The 22,943-nt window shown below is 39.4% G+C and overlaps 1 protein-coding gene and 1 long non-coding RNA gene across 6 annotated transcripts in view; one reads left to right on the forward strand and one right to left on the reverse strand.

Annotated features, from left to right (window-relative positions):
* Positions 1–22,943, forward strand: part of LOC116264446 (uncharacterized) — a 72,163-nt gene that overhangs the window by 39,975 nt on the left and 9,245 nt on the right. For 2 of the 4 annotated variants that reach the window (XR_007574696.1, XR_007574695.1), the window contains exon 1: positions 14,499–16,241. The exons of 1 other annotated variant lie outside the window; for it this stretch is intronic. The gene's annotated coding sequence lies outside the window, so the exon portion shown is untranslated. Of the gene's footprint in view, positions 1–14,498; positions 16,242–18,425; positions 20,755–22,943 lie in introns of those variants that run through there. One more of the 4 variants, XR_007574699.1, reaches the window with a different exon arrangement.
* Positions 14,985–22,937, reverse strand: LOC116264198 (uncharacterized). Of its 2 annotated transcripts, none has more exons than XR_007574700.1 (2): positions 21,034–22,937; positions 14,985–17,187 (listed from the first exon to the last, which is right to left on the reverse strand). It is a non-coding gene; the product is annotated as an uncharacterized LOC116264198 (long non-coding RNA). The 2 variants fall into 2 exon arrangements; XR_004174804.2 differs by having other exon boundaries at positions 14,985–17,190.

Consider the following 22,943-nt stretch of genomic DNA (forward strand, 5'->3'; position numbering starts at 1 on the left):
ACTCTTGTTCAAGTGTATACAGCAACTCTATTTTACTCTCACCACCAAAAGCCGGCCTAGAGTGGTGGCTTTAGCTCTATTATTGGGTGGTAGAATGAAATACACTTCTTGCTCACCCAATAACTCAATTTTACGTTCATGCATCCTGTGAGTCGGGTCTATTTACGTCATCATCAATGGCGACGGCTGACGTTGAAATTATTGAAGCTCTCAAAGTAGTTCCCAATAGGGCTGAATGCCCAAAAATGAAAACGTTAAGAGGAAATGAAAGTGAGGCAACCAAATCCAACACTAGTCGACAATACGCAGAGTCTCGGCCGCATCGTTAGTCTACGAGATTATCTCTATTGCAGAGTTAATTCCAGAGAGAGTTTCAGACATGTGAGGTAGGACGGATATCTCAAGCTGATTTCTCGTGGTTGTGTTATAGTAAAATGCAGTGAGCTCGATCGTTTAAAGAAAGTTGAACCATGACAGGTAGGGGTGGAAACAGGATTTTTTTCAGGGACAAGCCAAACAGTCCAACGAATTAGGGGTTGGGTTTTGTAGGTTGGATCTGGGTAGGACCAAACTGAACTCAAATCCAAACAATACATGAACCCAACAAAAAATTTTCAAATTTTTCAATGTATTTTTTTTCTTTCAATTTGTTGGGGTGGGGCCATGCCCTAGGCGCCCCCCCCCTCCCTCCGTCCGTGATGACAGGGTATGTCACAAATTTAACACGAAAAAGAAGAATTTATCCCAATTGTGCAAGTGTGAGGAGAGTCGTCTCCAGTATTAAAGGGACGCGGGGTGCCACTATCCCAAGTTGGCATGGCAAAGAAGCCTCCTACATTCTGATCCAAGAGGTAGGTGATGAGACATGAAATCTGGTATATGTCCCTTTCCACAACTGTATCGGCAAGACACCCAAGTTGAAAGGTGATTCTGGGTTACTCAGATTCCAGACCAGCTTTGAACTTCGAAAATAAGGAGAAGTGGTTGAGGTTTTACCTATCTGGCCAATGTGAATTTGTAATTTATAATTTTTATTTATAAATTAGTTTAAAATATTCTTACATTATATAATTGAAAAACAAGGTTGTATGAGCAGATATGTTGCAATATATGCATCTGGCTGAGATGTAGTAAAATTTCCGAAAGTTTTCATTTGGCATCGGTATTTATTTTAGAAATTATATAGCGGCCCCTCCTTACGGACAATCCTACATCCGCCTCTGCGCCCTAAACTAATATTGTCAAAATTGAATGCAAAAGTCACAAGTTCATTTCTAATGAGCACGACTACTTGCACAGCTCAAACTAAGGATGAGCCAGTTATACATACCTGAGGGGTACCACCTCTGCCTTTAAATCTGCTGAATCCGAATTAGAGAAGAAAAATTGTTTATGGACGAGATCAAAATAGAGTTCATGTATTTTAAGTAAAAAAAAAATCAAATAATAGCAAAAGAATTAGGAAATAAAAAGAAGTATTAGAAAGAGAGAGAAAATATGCCGCATGTGAGTTACTATTTGACAATTAAAAAGGTTTGATTTTATTTAAACCTAACAATTATATAATATTTATATGTGTGAATGCGTGTGCAAACATGAAAAACCATGAGAACCATCATGAAGTGTATATCTTAGGGGCCTTTGGATAACACTCTCAACTACTTCTTATGAAAACCAAGATTTCTCATGAGTTTTTAAAAACAGTTTCTTTGTTTTAGTGATTCGCCTCAAGTCTAGTTTTTGTTAACGACATAAGAAGGATTAGGTTTTTCAGTTTCTTAAAAAACTGGTCATTTTGTCCCAACTGGGTTTTCCTCAAACCCAGTTTTGATAACAGCTTCGTTTGAGCCGAAACCTAGTTTGGGGTATCATCTAAGTGTTTCTTAAAGGTAAGGAAACCGGATGCAAATGCTTGCAATATCGAATTAATTTTCCCAAAATGGTAGAAAAAAAAGAAGAAAATTGACCAGATAAATATGATTTATAGGAGAAAATAAAGCTTTTGATTGATGCGCAAGACCGAATGATTGTATCAGTCCATGTATGCAGGTCTTGCAACTAATATGCCCCTTTGAGCGGCAAAGAACCGTCTTCATTTTTTTTGTCGTGTGCATGTCATTATCTCATACTCATTATCTCATACCTGTGTTATTATATCAAAACTTTATCGTTATCACATACTCTGTCATTATCTTATGACTTATGTTGTTATCTCGTACCTTTATCAGTATTTCATACTATCTCTTGTCATTCTCTCAAACGCTATGAGTATGAGATAATGACAGGGGTATAAGATAATAGGTATGAGATAACGACAATATTAAGAATGTTCACTATGCATGTGTAATGTTAAGACATTGAAACAAATACGCATATTGATAATAGGTCCTCCTCCAATACATGCTCGTTATGTACATAAGATGATGTACAATTGCAATTGCTTAAGGCATGTACATATCTCCCCAACCACCCCATGGGATGATATTCTTTACAATCTTCTTCATTCATCATCAATGCTTCCACCAAACTTCATTGACTACAATAAAGCACCCTGAGCCAGCACTTGGTGCCCGTCTTAAGTAGCGGCAGTAAATGGGTCACTTGACTCACGTGGGTGAGTAGGTGCCCTTAAAACTGACCTTAATATGCATTTATGCGATGATGTTGGCGTACTAGTAACTATTCTTCTTCCGTCGCATGACTGACTACGATCAAGGAAACGTAATTGGTAGAAATTAAAAGGAAGGGAACAAAGGGAAATGGCTCTCCAGCGTTTCATGAAGCAATCTTTCATCTTGTGTTCTTTTCAACGTCCCATCAGCCATCAACATGTCATTAGGAACCACGATTTTGTTAAGGACTGGCCAAATAGTTCAACCTTCAACCTCAAATTTGAGTTGAGTAGAGTCCACCTAAATAAAAAAAATACATTGCACAACTAAATTTTTTTATTTTTCTAATGTAATTTTTTTTCCAGCTAGTTCGGGCCGGCCATGGCCTAGGCGGGGCCACCCCTCCCTCCGCCCCTATGGATAAGATAAGAGGGATTTAAGCGGCCTCTCTTTAATGATGATGCCTGGTATCACCCTATGGCTAAGATCACTGTAGATCTCAGATCTCCGGTTTTTGAGGTTTGAAACATTTTCAAATCAGACTTCAACTCCTTCTTTTTGATAAAGAAATCTGCCATGCACTGATGAACTGAGCTGGGGTCTGGGAAACAAATGTAGTATTTGAAGTTTTTGTTTGCTTATGAATAGGGGCGGAGCCAGAAAATTCTCGTTGAGGAGCACCAAATATAAAATGTTAAATTTTAAGGGGTACCAACATGTAAGTGAACAAAATTACACAAAAAATATTAATTACAATTTAAAAAAAAAATAGAATGTATGTGGGCAATTGCCCACACTTGGCCCACACGCCTTTCTACCCCTGCTTTATAAGAGAATATCATTCGTTCCAACTCTTCTGAGATCTAAGGCTGGTTTGAACTCTACACTTGGTGGGACTGGGTTTTTAAACAAACAGTGAATTTCAAATCCACTTCCACGAGCAAAAACTCACGAATCTGAAGCCCAATTGACGGAGTTGGGAGCGGTCTTAGTAGTTCAAATCTTCAGATATGAGATTCTCAGTGACGTCAAGTCACCTTGATTTTAAGTTCCGGACGCAAACAAGCATAACCGTAATAAAGTGGACCTTATGTGAGCTCTTGGCAATGCAACTCCCATAAGTAATTCAAGCCCTGTTCTGCCTTGTTGTTTGGTTCTTAACCAGTTTTGGGATTGCATGTTCGAAGTTCTCTTTGAACTAGACCTTGGGAGTACATATTTGGGATGTTGTTAGATAGGAAAATATATCCTGGAAATGTTTTACCTGATTAACTTATTTCTATAATGAGGGTAAAAATGTTCACTTATATATTATAGTTGAAACGGGTCCTTGAGGTGAGTTGCGATAAAAAAAAAACATAGGCTTCCGGCAGGAACTTTGTTCCTCGTTTGATTGAGATAAAGTTATCTCACTTATCTTCAGGCATGTTTTAATGGTGGAAGGGAATGTAGCTTCCTCTAATATTATTTTGTCCATGCCACATTCCACACACTAGACCCCACCCCAAAGACGCCATTATGTCCATTAATAGATTTTTCTTTCTTTTCTTGAGGTATTTCTGAAAGCAAACCATAAAAGTTTATATATCTTTTTTTGGTCATTTTTTTAAGTCTAGTGTAGCTCTCGTGCACATGGACAGGCTGTATACGTGTAGATCTAGAAAAAGGAGAGAGTGACAAGTTATCCAAATTACAGAAACATTTTTCCCCTCTAATGGTCGTCGAAGAGAATATTGTTCTAATAGAAAAATGACACCATAATCATTTTTGAATTATTTGGCTAAAAAATACTCATAATATATTTATCAAGAGTGAAACAATAAGAAAAATGTGTCTAGCATTTTCACCATCGAGTATTAGTTCATACTTTTTTTTATTGTTTTTCTCTCAACATTTCATGTGATTCAGATGAATGTCCTTGTTTAAATGGCTGGGTGATATTTAAATGGCTCCAAGACTCTAGATATCAACAGTCATTATTCATTCCTTACATAAATAAAAAGGTTAAAAATAGCGAAGTAATAAATTGTAATGGTAAAAACAAAACATGGCAGGTAATAGTTACGCTCGCATAAATAAATATAAACGAATACATCAGGAAAAGGCAAACTCAAAAATGAAAAATTTCCCTCACATAAACGAAATTCCAATGAAACTAAAATCTGCTAGCCGTTCATTCCGGTGGGATACGCTTTGGTCATGCGAATCATCACTTTCATCGGGACTGTTTCAATGCAATTATTGATGCAGTGGCGGTGAGATCTTCTTTTATAAATGCATTTCTGAATATTTTTAATGTACAAGGAATATTATAAGTAGTAATTAACTAATACCCAAAAATAAACATGTCGTGTCAATTGGCATTTACCTCCTCAAGCGCCATGTTTGGCACCAAGAATAAATGATTCCTTACTTTCAAAAATTATCGTCCACCATTTATCGTTTCTGCAGAAATAACGTGTAAGTCTTCATCCTTGGGATGATGTTCTAAGCCTAGCGGTAAATGCAATTAAATTGGCTAACCAATGCAATCAATCTCAGCGGAAGAGGGAGGAAGGCTGCCTATGGCTTGCCCCCACCCCAATTAACAGAATAAAAAAAATAAAAAATTTTAGTTGAGTAATATATTTTTGAATTCTGATTTAGTTTGGTCCTACCCGAATAAATTGAGTCATTTGACCCACTATTAAAAAAAAATAGTATCTTCGCCCTTGAATCAATCTTTGCTACCCATATGCCTATGACCCTCATTGATGCCTATAAATTGCTGGGGAAGCTACCATTCTTTCTCATTCTTTCTTGCTTTCCTTTTCCTCAGCTCCATCACCATGGAAATGAAGCTGAAATCCACTGCCATCATCTGCTCCTTCCTCATGGTCCTGCTTCTTGGCAACGTGTTGCCATCCGCTGCTCAGTGTGGCAACCTCCAGATACTCGTCAACTGTGATGATGCTTACCGGGGCGCACCCCCGACTCAGGCTTGCTGCAGTGCCCTCTATTCTCTACTTCCATGTTTCTGCTACTACGCAAGGAACCCTCAGTTTTCACAGGTCATATATGGCCCCATTGGCCAAAGGATTTCTAAAGGCTGCCGCATCCCATATCCTCGTTGCTAGGTAGGAGAAGTTGCCACAGGCGCAGCTAGTGCCACAAATAAGGCCTTTGTGATATCCACCATGGACAGCTAGATGTTGTTTACTCTTATTGTCCTTGTGTTTGGTTTGTGCTCTTTGTTGTTGTCTTTCTACTGGCTTTTGTGCCGATTGTGTACTTCCATTGTTTTTGTGAGTATCGTGCCACAGTCTAGTTTTTCTTCTTACAAAAACAGTGTGCCCTTGTTAATGATCTCATTTCATGCTTTCATGTTGCATGATGAGTAGTTTTCTTACAATAAAAGAAAAAGGTTGTTCGTAGAACTTAAAGTTCTCTACAGAATTGAAATACCAAAAACAGAGTTGGTCCTTTGTTATACGCCTTTTTGAAACACGCAATGTACTCCTAGTATCGTTGGTTATGGCTTTATAACCCTTTAGTGCGAGAAGTTTCTCGACTTCTTGTTCGCATCTTCAAAAATATTTGGTTTTTAGAGTGCTCCAAAAAAATGAGGGTTTATTTTAAAAGAGAGAGAAAAGGATTCGCTCGTCAGTACGAAGATGGACCGTTCCTGACGCCTTTACCGGTGCTAACCAACCCAAGAGTTATGTTTATATTTGATGCATTTCATTTTTTCTTAAACATTTTTTTTATTCTAAATATGGTGTGGTGTTTGATAAAATATTGAAAAATTGATATTTCAAAATTTTGAGAAAGTTTTGAAGAATGAGTATAAAACATTTTGATTTGAAAAATTTTGAAATGGAAAGTATTTACAAATATTGTTCGGAAACATTTGAAGATCACCTTTTGAAGTCATTTTTGTATTCCCTTAAGACTTCAATTAAGTTTGAAATTTTGCTCTAATTTGGTTACTACCTAGTTAGAGCTCCTTGCTTACGTTCTTTTAGAGATGTTTTTGTGATCATTTGTGATGTTAAGTAAATATGAATGTATGCATTGGTCCTATATGGTTAGAGGAAAATCATTCATTGCTACTATGACATTCATTTAAAAACATTTCTACAACCACATACATCTAAATTTTTCATGTTATAATTATCATAAATATTTTTATGACGAAAAAAAAGTTTTTGAAAATAGATTGGGGTTATAAACCATCAAGCATGATTTCAATATTTGGTCATTACTTGAGTTTTGGTCTTAGTGAAGTTGGCAAATAAGAAATTAAACCTTAAATCTTGAAAAAAAATATTCAAAAAAATGGAAAAGATGAAAGACTTTCATAGAGAGAAAATGAGATCACAAAATAGAAAATATTTGTAGAAAGAAAGAAAGATATGTATACATATACATACTTATATGTATATATCTACATATATATACATACATGAAAGTTTTATGAAAAGCGAATATTTAATCGAATGAAGAGTGAGAAGAAAATTTTAGAAAAGAGAGAAAGAGAGATTTTAGAGAAAAAGAAACTCTAAAGAGAAAAAGAGAGAGATATATATAAGTATATATATTCATATATATGTATATGAAAATTTGTGAAAGTAAAAAGAGAAAGACAAAAGGAGATAGTCATGTGCACATATACATATATAACATGTATATATGTTTATGTATTCATGAGAGTTAAAATCAAAGAAATGATTTGAAAATATCCGACTTCAATTTTTATGTAGGTCGGGGAGAAACTTGGGCTCTAGCAAGAGCCTAAGCTAAGTCTCTATTACTGCATTAAAGGGGGTTCTTACTTTCGAAAATCTTTTAGAAAATATGATTCTAAATACTTTTGTATGTACACATAAAAAACATTATTAGCTTGTTGGCTACAAGAGAATATATTTCTTTCACGGTTGTGTATAGAAGAAAATCAAACATACATGAAATAAAGAGCAACGTAGAAAACATTTATTGGGATCCATAATCGGGTGATTAAGAAAGAAACTAAACATAAGAATGACATGAAAAATGCATATCAACATGTACAAATTTGTGAGAGGTTTTTTTGGGTTGGACAAGTCTCAACCTCAAAAATCAACATAAGAATGAAGAAATGCCAAACAAACATTCAATCTTACCGTGCATTTGCTCATTAATTAAATAAAATTAATACATCATGCATAAGCATCATCTCAAACATAAATGACGAGTAAAGCAATGTAATAAGCATATTCTTGGAAATGAATAAGGGGATGTAATTTATTTTGCCTTGCTTATACTTCCAGTACAATCAAGATGTAGCTCTCGCTTTCAGATTGAAAATAATTTGAGTTTTCTTACATGGCCATGGGGAGGTGGCAATGGAAAATGAAAATGGAATAAGGATTACATACCTCTAAAATCTTCTCATGCTCTATTGAAGAATTTGAACTTGAAGAAGAACAACAAGAAAAGAAGAGAGAAATGAAAAACAAGAGTCAAATCTTCAAGTAAAAAATTATATGAAATTCCCCAAATGGTTAGCCTATGCGAAGAGGGAAGATTGTGGGTGTATTAATAGAAGATTTTGGAACCAAAATTCAAATTTTTATTTTTATTAATTTAACAAGATTTTTGTGAATTTTAAGTATTTTGGAATGATTTTTTATTTTTGTTAAAATAAATTTTGACTAAGTGGGATTGGCCACTAGCCCTTTAAACCCTTCTTTGGGGTGTGGGCAGAGCTAACGCCCACCCAGCCAGGCCAAGACCGCCCTCCAAGGGGCGATTATTCATCAAAATAGGAGGTCTCGGTGCACCAGGCGTTGTTTGCACTGTGCGAGTGCGGGAGCGCGTCACACGGCACTCACGAGCACGCCGGCGTGTGCTCCTTTTTAAAGAAAAACAAGATAAAACAAAATCAAATCAAATGCATAAATAATAAATAAATAAAGATTGTTCATATAAGAAGCTTAAAACAATTTTTTATTTAAAATGTGAAAAAAAATGATTTTTGTTGCAAATGGGCAGCCCGCTCCTCGTTTTAAATCCGGATTGAGTTCGATTTGTCGTTGATGCATTCTAGTGAGTGGTTTAAGCTTCAAAAACATATTTTTGGTGCGAGGACGAAACATAAAACAATATGAAGGTATGTGCACACGCTCACAACGCTCATAGCACCAGACTTTGTTGGTTGAAACTCAATTTTGGATCTCAACTTGGGTTTTGGATCGAATTTAGATTCTTGAATTTGAATATTATGTTTGAACTTGAGTTTGAATTTGAATTTTGTGTTTGGAATCAGACAAAGGTTTAGAAGTTCATTTTGGATTGAATAGTTGCGAATTTATTTTGGGTTTAGGATTGTGCTTAAAGCCCAAGAATTAAATACAGATGAAATAATTGAGATTTGAGTGAAAATGAAATACACCTTTTTTAAAAAAAAAAAAATTGCTGTGATTACACTTTCATTGTGCTGTGGAAGTATAAAGTATTCTCACGGTTTCCACATAGAGTGACAACCATTAATGCGAGACGTTGTTGGCCTCTCACTGTGCCTCCGTAGTTGAGAACCTGACAGATGAGAAGGGAGAGTTAAAAGATACAGTAAAAAGTTTTTTACTTTATCAGATCCAAGAATCTGCAATCTTCTCAGTGCGTCCGGACATAAGCACTTCAATGGAATTATGTATTTCGATCTGTACGAGCTCAACTCATGAATATTAAAAACAGAAAAAAAAATATGTTATTTGCCATTTTGTATGCTCTTCCTTTATTTTCATGAACTTAAAAATATATATTGCCCTGTATGTTGCTGGCAGAAAGATACGAAACCAGCAATGTTCAATGTGGTGCTAAAAATTGGCCAATTAAGTTATTTTGCTCCATGGTCCATTCAGTAGCCACATTTCTTTTAATGAATACGATGACGGAGTACCGACTAGAGTTTGAAACCGTTCAGCCGGATCTAAAGAAGAAATTGTGGCCGTCAGTAACCAGATTTGGATGTTGTATGTGGCTTATATTAAATAACTAAGAAGCACTAAATATAAAATGTTAAATTTTAAGGGGTACCAACATGTAAGTGAAAAAAATTACTCAAAAATATTAATTACAAATTTAAAAAATATATAGATTGTATGTGGGCAATTGCCCACACGTGGGCCACACCCCTCTTTACCCCTGCTTTATAAGAGAATATCATTAGTTCCAATTGTTCTGAGATCTAAGGCCGGTTTGAACTCTCTACACTTGGAGGGACTCGGTTTTTAAACAAACAGTGAATTTCAAATCCACTTTCACGAGCAAAAACTAACGAATCTGAAGCCCAATTGAGGGAGTTGGAAGCGGTCTTAGTAGTTCAAATCTTCAGATATGAGATTCTCAGTGACGTCAAGTCACCTTGATTCTAAGTTCCGGACGCAAACAAGCATAACCTTAATAAAGTGGACCTTATGTGAGCTCTTGGCAATGCAATTCAAGCCCTGTTTCTGCCTTGTTGTTTGGTTCTTAACCAGTTTTGGGATTGCATGTTCGAAGTTGTCTTTGAACTAGGCCTTGGGAGTACATATTTGGGATGTTGTTAGAAAGGAAAATATATCCCAGAAATGTTTTATCTGATTAACTTATCTCTATTATGAGGGTAAAAATGATCACTTATATATGACAGTTGAAACAGGTCCTTGAGCTGAGTTGCGATAACAGAACATAGGCTTCCGGCATGAAATTTGTTCCTCGTTTGATTGAGATAAAGTTATCTAACTTATCTTCAGGCATGTTTTAATGGTGGAAGGGAATGTAGCTTTCTCTAATATTATTTTGTCCATGCTACATTCCACGCACTGGACCCCATCCCAAGGACGCCATTATGTCCATTATATTTTATTATAATTTTTCAACACTGAAACTAGGCTTATATATATATATATATGCATTTTTTTAATAGGGTCTTTGACGATACAAATTTATTTATATAAAAAAACGAGACGTAGATGGCTGATTTCAGGTAAAGGCTTGGATTGCATTGGAAAAAATAAGTTTTACTAGAAAAAACATAAAAAGTAATTTAAAAAAAAAAAAGACATTAGTAAAAGGCAGACCCAAACATGAAAAATTTCCCTAATATAAACGAAATTCCAATGAAACTAAAATCTGCTATCCATTCATTTTGGTGAGATAGACGTATGAGCATCAATACCATTTGGTCATGCGAATCATCACTTTCATCGGGAATGTTTCAATGCAATTATTGATGTTGTGGCGGTGAGCTCTTCTTTTATAAATGCAATTTTGGCAGATGCCCAACCTACCGTTGGTTCCCTATGTGACTAATTACAAGGATTTTCTAGAAAACCTTCCATGGCAGCACTGCATTTGCAGAACCCCTTGACAGGGCAGAAATCGCCAACCAGAAAACCCATGCTCTGCATTCCACATATAGATATGGCATTTCTGAGTATATTCAAGGAATATTATAAGTAATAGTTAGCTAATAGCCAAACAAATATTTTACAAACATAAACATGTCGTGTCAACTGGCATTTACCTCCTCAAGCACCATGTTTGGCACCAAGAATAAATGGTTCCTTACTTTAAAAAATTACTGTCCTCCATTTATGGTTTCTGCAGATGCTTATGCGGCAGGAGAAATATTTCCACCGGTTTTGCCATTTTTATCAGCCTTCATTTAACTCAGGCCAATGAAATCCAGAGGTAGTCGGTGAGTTCTTTTCTTGTTTTGTGTTTGTTCTTTTGGGACGAGACGCGTTCTTCAGTACAGAGCCTGCCTCATAAATGAAACTTGCGGTCCTACAGCCGACGCAAGACGCAAAGACCTAAGCCGAGCAGTAAATGCCATTCAATTGGACCAACCTCTAACCAATGCAATCAATCTCCTGCTACCCATATGCCTCTGGCCCCCGTTGATGCCTATAAATTGCCGGGGAAGCTGCCTTAGTTTCTCATTCTGCTCTCCCCATTCCTTCTTCCTTCCTGTAGTAAGCAGTTTCCTTTCCTTCGGCTCCATCACCATGGAAATGAAGCTGAAATCTACTGCCATCATCTGCTCCTTCCTCATGGTCCTGCTTCTTGGCAACGTGTTGCCATCCGCTGCTCAGTGTGGAAACCTCCAGATACTCGCCCCCTGCTACGGTGCTTACCAGGGCGCACCCCCGACTCAGGCTTGCTGCAGTGCCCTCTATTCTCTACGCCCATGTTTCTGCTACTACGCAAGGAACCCTCAGTTTTCACAGATCATATATGGTCCCGTTGGCCAAAGGGTTTCTAACGGCTGCCGCATCTCATATCCTCGTTGCTAAGTAGGAAAAGTTGGCACATGCGCAGCTAGTCCCACAAATAAGGCCTTAGTGATATCCGCCATGGACATCTAGATCTTGTTTACTCTATCGTCCTTGTGTTTGGTTTGTGCTTCTTGCTGTTGTCTTTCTGCTGGCTTTAGTGCCGATTGTGTACTTCGGTTCTTTTGCTGAGTATAGTGTGATTCACGGTCGAGTTTTGCTTCTTACAAGAAACAGCGCGCCCTTGTTAATGATCTGATTTCATGCTGCATGATGAGTAGTTTTCTGCATTTATTACAATAAAAAAAAGGATCTTCATAGAACTTTAAGTTCTCTACAGAATTGAAATACCAAAAATGCAAAAAGAGAGTTGGTCCTTTGTTATTGGCCTTGAGACACGCAATGAACTCCTAGTATAAACGATACGCGTAAGGTTATGAGCTTACTGTTAGATTTCGACTTTCAAGCTTATATTTCACACAGGTTGTTAAAGAAAACCCTTTAACGTGAGAAGTTTCTCGTCTTCCATGGTGCTGTGTATTCTCCCTGTTTCCACACAGTGAAAACCATTAATGCGAGACGTCTTTGGCCTCTCACTGTGCCTCTGTCGTTCAGAATCTGACAGATGAGAAGGGCGAGTTAAAAGATACAGTAAAAAGTCTTTTACTTTGTCACCACCCTCAGGGATCCAAGAATCTGCAATCTTCTAAGTGCGTCCGCACACAAGACTTCAATGGAATTATGTATCTTGATCTGTACGAGCTCAACTCATGAATATTAAAAAACAGAACTTTTGTATGCCCTTCCTTTATTTTCATGAACTTAAAAATATATATTGTCCTGTATGTTGCAGGCAGAAAGATAAGAAACCAGCAATGTTCAATATGGTGCTAAAAATTGGCCAATTAAGTTATTTTGCACCATGGTCCATCATTCAGTGGCTACAGTTTTAATGAGTACGATGTCGGAGTACCGACTAGAGTTTGAAACCGTTCAGCCGGATGTAACGAAGAAATTCTGGCCGAATCACTAACCAGATTTGGATGTTGTATGTGGTTTTATGACTGAGTCTGAATTTAAGTCGACATCCGACTGAAATCCAATAAACGTTTGACTCTCTGACATATTAATGTGGGTCTGAAGTTGGTCAGATTTAAATTTAGTTGGAAAAATGTGGTTCAAAACTAAGTCCAAATTTGAGTCTGATTGTGAAGAGACTATTAAGTGGACGCCGACGTTTTCTTTGTGCCACCATCAGCAGAAAAATTGCACTCTGCTGCAAAACGACGTCGCATTCAGCTGCGCCTCTTGCTTTGCTTTTTACGCCATTAATGAAACGTCTGGTATTTAGCACTTCCCATTGAAACTTTTATTTTGGTTTCTGGGAAACAAAATCCTAAAGCGTATGCAATCTTATTGTTTGATCGACAACTGGAGCCATAAGAGCATAGGATTCTAAAGTGAGGGAGGGATGAAAAGATGCAAATTAAGTGGTTTCGCAGGGTTTTCAGAGCCCAGACAGCACTATTTTCACACCTGGGATTGAAATTTTTATTTTGGTTTGGGTAACACAATTTTAAAATCTATCAAATCTTCTTTCTTTTGAACAACGACCGGTGAGGTGCACACCAATGTAGAGTTCTAAACTGAGAGATGGAAAGAAATAAATCAAGTGGTTGTTCAAATCAGGAATCGGAGAGGATGGAACTACAGGGATCTTACGATTAGTTTGGCTATCCCTTGTGCGATTCTCTCACAGCTCTTGCATTTGTACCGCTCCAGCATGTTATGCTTAGTTACTGTTCTAATTAAATTACCCTTTTTCACTAGGAAAATGAAAAAGCAAACTAAGAACACAGAAATCTTAGGGGGACATGACATTGATTGCACTGGCGAGAACAGAACTGAATGCACAGTTAGAATTTGATAAGACATTTATAATTAGATGGATATGAGGCATGGTTCCCATTCTTACCACGAATTATAATTCATGGTAGATGAGAACTTAAAAAGTTAAAATGGATAGCCGTCAGAGCAACTCTCCAATTCATCTGCTTGGCAATATTCAGGCCATGATTCAGGGACTTGAGAATTTCAATTTCGATAAACGCAAATGTCCAGACACAAACTTGGAAAGGTGTTGAGCTACGAATTATTACTGCTTCAAACTGCCTTACAGGCCTATTCAATGCTTCCGAGTAATGCCAACCGACATCTGATGCCTACCCACTGATGCTCTGTGTCGGTCGGCTACAGAGAAATAAACACGGCCGACGACGGCCACGAATTAGTCATTCGGCAAAAGGCTTATCCAAGTCCCACTAAAGACTTTCTTGCATCCATCGTCTCTGTCAAAGCAGTTACCTCACGGTAAACACTATACTTGGTAAAGATGGCAATTGTAATATTCCCTTATATATATATAGAAACTGTAGCATTTACTCTATGGACTTTCATATCTTTTAACTGCGAAGTCTGGTAATTAATTTATGCACCTAGCAAATCATTCAGATACCGCTTCAATCTCTTGTAAATGCTTTACCTTCTACATCAACGTACTGTCAGTAAAAGCAGTTGCAGAGGCTTCAAATTATCAGAAGCGTCGGAGCTCATGAACCTACCGACAGTAAATGCATCTGATGTTCCGATCTAACGTGCTCATATTCTCAAAACACTGAAGACCAGATGCACCCTGCATTGGCTCTAGATTCTTGAACACATTGAAAGCTAGATTGAGCGTGGTCCAAGGAACGGTGACATGTTTACTGCATCTGGATTTCAGGGAGCACATGCAATGACCACCACTCATTAGTTGAGTCCACCAAGAGAGTGTCCCCAGATCATATTGGCCGAGGGCTAAAATCAAGTGGCTCATAAACATGGAAGAATTCAATTCATGTTTGGCTAGTTGACGTTTTGTAATACGTCGCATCCTGTTTAAGCATGGGAAACGACAGATGACATGATTCGAAAGGGAAGGTTGTCACGATCACACGAAGAACCAAATATGGAGTTCTCAACGCTGGCCATTTTGCGTTTCTCTTAAAATGGTTTTGGGTAGAGAGTATTGGAAAGAAAAATCAGCCAGTGCAGATAGAATCAAGAAAATCTTTCCTGAATATCAGCAAGAAAAATCAACAAGTTAAATTACAAGAAAGAAATAATAATCTTTGCTTTTATTGTTGTAAATCAACAATTGTGATTTCCCAATCCCAAGATCTTTAGTACATCCATGCAAAATACCCTCTCTTCCTGCTTTTCATCTTCCTCCTTCTTTTCTCTTCTCCTCCTTTTCTCTTCTCACGCTTGTCTTCTGCCACCAGAACTTGCTGTGATTCTGGTTGCCTTTTTCTGTCCACATCTTTTGGTGCCCTCTGTCCTCTGTCCTGAGATTTCATGGCCTTCTGGAGGAAGAGATGAGCGCGAAAGAGCTGTTCCGCCCGCTCGAGCTCTGCCCGCGTGTTTCCGCTCGAGCGACGCCCACTCTGCCCGCGTGGTCGGTGGTTCCTTCCGCTCGAGCGACGCCCGCTCTTCCGCTCATCTGCCCGCGTGGTTCCTTCCGCTCGAGCGACGCCCGCTCTTCCGCTCGTGGTTTCTTCCGCTCGAGCGACGCCCGCATTTGAAAGCCACTCGAGCTCCGTCCGCTCGAGCAATGCCCGCGGGAGCTCCAGGCTCAGCGCCTCCAGCTTCTCTCACCGCCTCTTCAACGAGGTGGGATACTCGTCGGTCATTCTGCCTCTTCAACAAGGAGGGAATCACCGTCGCCCGCTCTGTCTTACCGTTTCGCCTCTCTCTGCACACTCTCTGTCTTAGTCTCATTCAGAGAGAGGACGCCCTAGTACCCAACGGGAAACGGAGCTCGCCGGATTATCAGAGAGTTGAGCAGCACCGTTGGTCGAGGTTGTAAGACCCACGAATTTTATTAAGTTTTCTTTAATATTTGAAACGTTAATTTGGGAAGGAATCAATAAACGTTAATTTGGGGAGGAATCAAAAGAAAGATCAAATGATTCTTAATGATTTTTCAAAAAACGTCAAGTTTATCATAAAGGAGATAATTATGGAAAAGATAAGGATGAAGTTGTAACTGCCAAAGTAGAGGATGATTGATTTCCTTGTGAGAGATTGAAAAATTTGTCATCTCTTATTGCTGCAGCCCTCAATCTGAGACTCCAACGACAAGAGAAAGAAAGAAAGGAATCTCTTATTGCTGCAGCCCTCAATCGGAGACTCCAACGACAAGAGAAAGAAAGAAAGGAAGAGAGAGAGAGAGGGACGTCCTCATCTTTGCCCCCTTTCTAGTTGAAGATTGAAGTGGTTGGTTGTTGAAGTCATTTCAGAATTAAAAAAGGTATGGGGATGTTCAGGGATAATGTAGCCTTCTATTTTCTGTTGGATGTTTGGGGAATAGATACACTTATCCGCATGTCTTAATGGTAGATCTATGTGTTCTTACTCCCAAAATAAGAATCGATTTGTGAAGTGTCGCATGCTCTTAGTTTTGTCTATTATTGATTTACATCCATGCGCATATGCAAGCATGAAACATAACTACATGTGTGCAAAAACGTACATACATATACAATAATAATGAAAACAAAAAGGGGGTGATTAGAGAAATACCATCAGGTTCGGCCATATTTCCGAACACCCAGGTTAGATGAAAAACCCCTGTTCTGTCATCCTCTCCCGTGAGAATCGAAGTCGTAGACTTCCCTGTTTCTGTCACGGGCACCGACAGCAGCATCCGCCCTTTTCTTCAATCTTCCTGTTTGCTGGAGAACTCTGGGAGAAAGGAATACAGGGAGATTTGCAGCGGAGGCGATTTGGGGGAAAACAGTAACCCTCCCGTCGTCCCTCCTTCCCTGCCTGTTCCTTCTTGTCGAAACGAGTGTGGGGACAAAACTCGAAGGTCGTCATCCTCATGAGTGTGGCGCTGCAACCTGAGAACAGAGAAACCAGCGGCTGCGGTAGCTGTGGTCCCTTCCTTTTTCCTTGCTGTTCACGGAGGAAGGCCAGAGAGGAAAACAAATCCTTCTCTGGTTTAAGAGACGGGGGATACCGTGGAAGTGCCACCATCGGTCGGACGGTGGGCGGCGGCGCGGTAGACCCAAGCGCAGGGAGCCCTGCTCTCTCTTTCCCTCTTTGATTTCGTTCTCTTGAAGACATGAGGAGGCAGCGGCAGAAGCTGTCAGACGGCCGGTGGCGCAGCGACGTGGAAACCCAACGCCGGAATCTCGCAGCAGGAGAAGAGTTTCTCTTCGGTTTTGGGTTGAGAACGAACGGTGGAATCCCCACTGCTGGTCGAGCGAGAAGAAGACGGAGGAGCAGCTCGTGAGGAGAGAGAAAACGCAGGCGTGAAATGAAGAAAAACGAGCGTGGACCGATTTTATATCAAAGATGAAAAATTTCAAAGTGGGTCCACCTTATTATCAAAATTTTCGAAGAAGCTGTTATAACATTTAAGCGTTCATGCCGCAACGTTTTTGCTGAAAACCTCTTCAAAAAGAGGCTTGGGAAAGTGATTTTCAGCAAAAACCATGCATTTAATAAGAAATCACGTTTTGGTACCCTCTGAATTCTTAAAAATTACAAAAAGGGGGTTTTATAAATTAAGAACGAAAAGTTATGTGTTATTACTTTTTGATGCTCTTTGTGGTGTTTAAAATTTCAGAAATATGGTTCTGAAAGTAACTTTGGAACCATTAGGGGAGGAAAGTCACGTTTTGAGAATTTAAATATAAATTTTATTGTTTCAAATAAGGATTATAATATTGCTAATCGAGGTTTCTAGATGCGATGAGTTTTGCTCTATTACTATTAAATCAAGATTTAAAATAGCTGAATTATTCTGTTTGAGAAACCGAGCCTGAGGGCGGGTGGTTTCTGTGAGAGGTACTAGACGATGTCTAGCATTGGTAAACCCTCACTTTTGAAAATTCGAAGGCGAAACGTGGACTTTGTGCAATGGTTTATGCGAGTGCGAGCTTTCTGTTTTGCCCAGTGATCGGTTTCGTCCCGGGAGGTAGTGGTGCGTCTGAGCTCACTGTTGATGCACGCTCCTCTGACTGTACTGGAGGGCCCACAGGGTATTGGGCGGCACAAGGGCCCGGGATTCTGTTCTGTTTTTGTTTGGGAGCGAGACTCCTGGTCTCTCCACCCGGGTTCCTAGAGAGACCATGCTGCTGCAACGGCGATCTGAGATATCTCAGGAGGCTTCACTTCAGGTGCCCTCGATCCGTTGGATCGCCTGGTGAAGAGATGTTCTGTTCTGCCCGTGAGTGCCCACGGGGATTTTTGTTGCTCGGCACGATGACCTTGACATTGTCAGAGGACCACGGTTGGAAGCCTACGAAATTTTGGGGAGGTTGTGCACACCTCGTTTTGTTGCTGAATATGTGACGTTACTCTAATATGTGTTAAGATTTGAAGATATTTGTTTTACAAAAATCAAATATTATTTTGGGCCATGTTCCATTCATGGCTGGATTTTCTCATACTCAGAGGAATTCTGACCCTTCTTTCTATCTACAGGTAGTCCTTGATAGATTTTGGCTTTGGAGTGACGACCTCAGTCTTGTGATGGACGGGCATTGGCATTCTGAACACTGCGTCGGTTTTGAGGATTTGTGGTTATTTTTATTTGGGTCCAAGTATTTTATTATTGAAATAAAACAATGTCTTGTGTTCTGGTCATGACTCAATATTGCTTCCGCTATCATAAAAAATGAAAGAAAATTTTTGGTGTCAAAAATTGGGTCGTGACAACTTTGGTATCAGAGCCCAGTGTCTAGAGTCCATGTCCAATGCCAATGTCGATCACAAGCAGAAGAAGGTCATTCGAGCAAATTAAAGAAGGGTGTTTTTGATTTATTGTGAATATTGAGTTTCGAAGTTTTATATTTGTCCTAAATGATTGTGTTTTTACTGTAGCTTTTATGGGTCTCATGAATCGGATATTTCATGAGTACTAGGATCGATTCGTCATAGTAATTATCGATGATGTGCTAGTGTACTTGGAGTGTTAAGCATCACATGCAGTACATCTCGAGCATGTGTTGAAAATTTTGAGACAAGACTAACTGTATGCCAAGTACTCCAAGTGAGAGTTTTGGCTAGACAAAATAAATTTCTTGGGACACATCATCTCTAAGGAGGGAGTGTCAGTTGATCTGGCCAAGGTAGAAGTTGTTCAACAATGAAATGTGCCAACCAATGTGACCAAAATAATAAGTTTTCTTGGTTTGGCATGTTATTACAGGAAGTTCATTAAGAATTTCTCGAGAATTGCAACCCCAATAACAAAAATGCTTTAGAAGAGAGTGAAATTTACGTGGACAGATGATGTCAGAAGAGTTTCCAGATGTTGAAAGATAGTTTGACAAGTGCTCCAATTCTAACACTACCAAAAGGGAGAAAAGAGATTGTGGTATATATTGATGCTTCAGGAACAGGTTATGGAGCCGTGCTTATGCAAGGAGATAAAGTCATAGCATATGCCTCTAGACAACTAAAACAACACGAGAAGAACTATCCAACACATGATTTGGAATTAGGAGCAGTGGTATTTGCATTAAAAATATGGAAACATTATCTCTATGGTGTAGAATTTGAAGTATTTTCTAACCACAAATCTCTCGAATATTTGTTCTCGCAGAAGGAATTGGACGTAAGATAGAGAAGATGGTTGGAATATCTTAAAGATTATGACTTTGAGATAAAGTATAATCCAGGAAAGGTCAATGTGGTAGATGATGCACTCAGTAGAAAGGTGCCTGCTAAAGCTGCTGGATTGTTAATGCAGACATGAAATTTGGTGAAAGACTTTGAGCAATTGCATCCATTACGAGATGATAATGGAACAGTGAAGTGTGCTGGAATTAGACGAGATAGGTTTCTTGAAGAAATCATTGAGAAACAAAAACAGAGCCCTGAATATGCAAAGTTAATACTTGAGTGTCACAAGGAGGAAGAAACTCTTTATTCTGAAGATGACGATGGATCTATATGGTTCAATGGTGGATTGTGGGTTCCGAATGATCATGAGGTGAAAAACAAACTGCTAGAAGAGGCTCACAAAACAAGATACACCATACATCCAGGACGCCCAAGATATATTTGTCCATTCGAGATTCTGAAAAAAAGTTGGAGAGGTTGCATACCGAATTGCACCTCCACCGCAGTATAGTCATGTTCATCAAGTATTTCACGTGTCGATGTTAAGAAAGTATGTACATGATCCTTCGCATGTGATAGACTATGAAGAAGTTGATTTGCAAGAGGACATGACAACCGAGGAAAGGTCACTTCGGATCATAGACCGAAAGGAGCATGTGTTGCGGAAGAAGATCATCTCACTAGTTCAAGTGGAATGGCAACATCATGGAATCAATGAATGTACATGGGAGCCAGAACAAGACATGAGAAAGAGCTATTCCCAGTTGTTTCAATAAGATATGCTCAAATTTCGAGGACGAAATTTCTTTTTAGGGGAGAAGGATGTAAGACCCACGAATTTTATTAAGTTTCCTTTAATATTTGAAACGTTAATTTGGGGAGGAATCAAAAGAAAGATCAAATGATTCTTAATGATTTTTCAGAAAACGTCAAGTTTATCATAAAGGAGATAATTATGGAAAAGATAAGGATGAAGTTGTAACTGCCAAAGGTAGAGGGTGATTGATTTCCTTGTGAGAGATTGAAAAATTTGTCATCTCTTATTGCTGCAGCCCTCAATCGGAGACTCCAACGACAAGAGAAAGAAAGAAAGGAAGAGAGAGAGAGAGGGACGTCCTCATCTTTGCCCCCTTTCTAGTTGAAGATTGAAGTGGTTGGTTGTTGAAGTCATTTCAGAATTAAAAAAGGTATGGGGATGTTCAGCTTTGAATGGATAATGTAGCCTTCTATTTTCTGTTGGATGTTTGGGGAATAGATACACTTATACGCATGTCTTAATGGTAGATCTATGTGTTGTTACTCCCAAAATAAAATCGATTTGTGAAGTGTCGCATGCTCTTAGTTTTGTCTATTATTGATTTACATCCATGCGCATATGCAAGCATGAAACGTAACTACATGTGTGCAAAAACGTACATACATATACAATAATAATGAAAACGAAAAGGGGGTGATTAGAGAAATACCATCAGGTTCGGCCATATTTCCGAACACACAGGTTAGATGAAAAACCCCTGTTCTGTCATCCTCTCCCGTGAGAATCGAAGTCGTAGACTTCCCTGTTTCTGTCACGGGCACCGACAGCAGCGTCCGCCCTTTTCTTCAATCTTCCTGTTTGCTGGAGAACTCTGGGAGAAAGGAATACAGGGAGATTTGCAGCGGAGGCGATTTGGGGGAAAACAGTAACCCTCCCGTCGTCCCTCCTTCCCTGCCTGTTCCTTCTTGTCGAAACGAGTGTGGGGACAAAACTCGAAGGTCGTCGTCCTCATGAGTGTGGCGCTGCAACCTGAGAACAGAGAAAGCAGTGGCTGCGGTAGCTGTGGTCCCTTCCTTTTTCCTTGCTGTTCACGGAGGAAGGCCAGAGAGGAAAACAAATCCTTCTCTGGTTTAAGAGACGGGGGATACCGTGGAAGTGCCACCATCGGTCGGACGGTGGGCGGCGGCGCGGTAGACCCAAGCGCAGGGAGCCCTGCTCTCTCTTTCCCTCTTTGATTTCGTTCTCTTGAAGACAGGAGGAGGCAGCGGCAGAAGCTGTCAGACGGCCGGTGGCGCAGCGACGTGGAAACCCAACGCCGGAATCTCGCAGCAGGAGAAGAGTTTCTCTTCGGTTTTGGGTTGAGAACGAACGGTGGAATCCCCACTGCTGGTCGAGCGAGAAGAAGACGGAGGAGCAGCTCGTGAGGAGAGAGAAAACGCAGGCGTGAAATGAAGAAAAACGAGCGTGGACCGATTTTATATCAAAGATGAAAAATTTCAAAGTGGGTCCACCTTATTATCAAAATTTTCGAAGAAGCTGTTATAACATTTAAGCGTTCATGCCGCAACGTTTTTGCTGAAAACCTCTTCAAAAAGAGGCTTGGGAAAGTGATTTTCAGCAAAAACCATGCATTTAATAAGAAATCACGTTTTGGTACCCTCTGAATTCTTAAAAATTACAAAAAGGGGGTTTTATAAATTAAGAACGAAAAGTTATGTGTTATTACTTTTTGATGCTCTTTGTGGTGTTTAAAATTTCAGAAATATGGTTCTGAAAGTAACTTTGGAACCATTAGGGGAGGAAAGTCACGTTTTGAGAATTTAAATATAAATTTTATTGTTTCAAATAAGGATTATAATATTGCTAATCGAGGTTTCTAGATGCGATGAGTTTTGCTTTATTACTATTAAATCAAGATTTAAAATAGCTGAATTATTATGTTTGAGAAACCGAGCCTGAGGGCGGGTGGTTTCTGTGAGAGGTACTAGACGATGTCTAGCATTGGTAAACCCTCACTTTTGAAAATTCGAAGGCGAAACGTGGACTTTGTGCAATGGTTTATGGGAGTGCGAGCTTTCTGTTTTGCCCAGTGATCGGTTTCGTCCCGGGAGGTAGTGGTGCGTCTGAGCTCACTGTTGACGCACGCTCCTCTGGCTGTACTGGAGGGCCCACAGGGTATTGGGCGGCACAAGGGCCCGGGATTCTGTTCTGTTTTTGTTTGGGAGCGAGACTCCTGGTCTCTCCACCCGGGTTCCTAGAGAGACCATGCTGCTGCAACGGCGATCTGGGATATCTCAGGAGGCTTCACTTCAGGTGCCCTCGATCCGTTGGATCGCCTGGTGAAGAGATGTTCTGTTCTGCCCGTGAGTGCCCACGGGGATTTTTGTTGCTCGGCACGATGACCTTGACATTGTCAGAGGACCACGGTTGGAAGCCTACGAAATTTTGGGGAGGTTGTGCACACCTCGTTTTGTTGCTGAATATGTGACGTTACTCTAATATGTGTTAAGATTTGAAGATATTTGTTTTACAAAAATCAAATATTATTTTGGGCCATGTTCCATTCATGGCTGGATTTTCTCATACTCAGAGGAATTCTGACCCTTCTTTCTATCTACA

Source organism: Nymphaea colorata, chromosome 11 (genome assembly GCF_008831285.2).
Source record: "Nymphaea colorata isolate Beijing-Zhang1983 chromosome 11, ASM883128v2, whole genome shotgun sequence".
Lineage (NCBI taxonomy): Eukaryota > Viridiplantae > Streptophyta > Magnoliopsida > Nymphaeales > Nymphaeaceae > Nymphaea > Nymphaea colorata.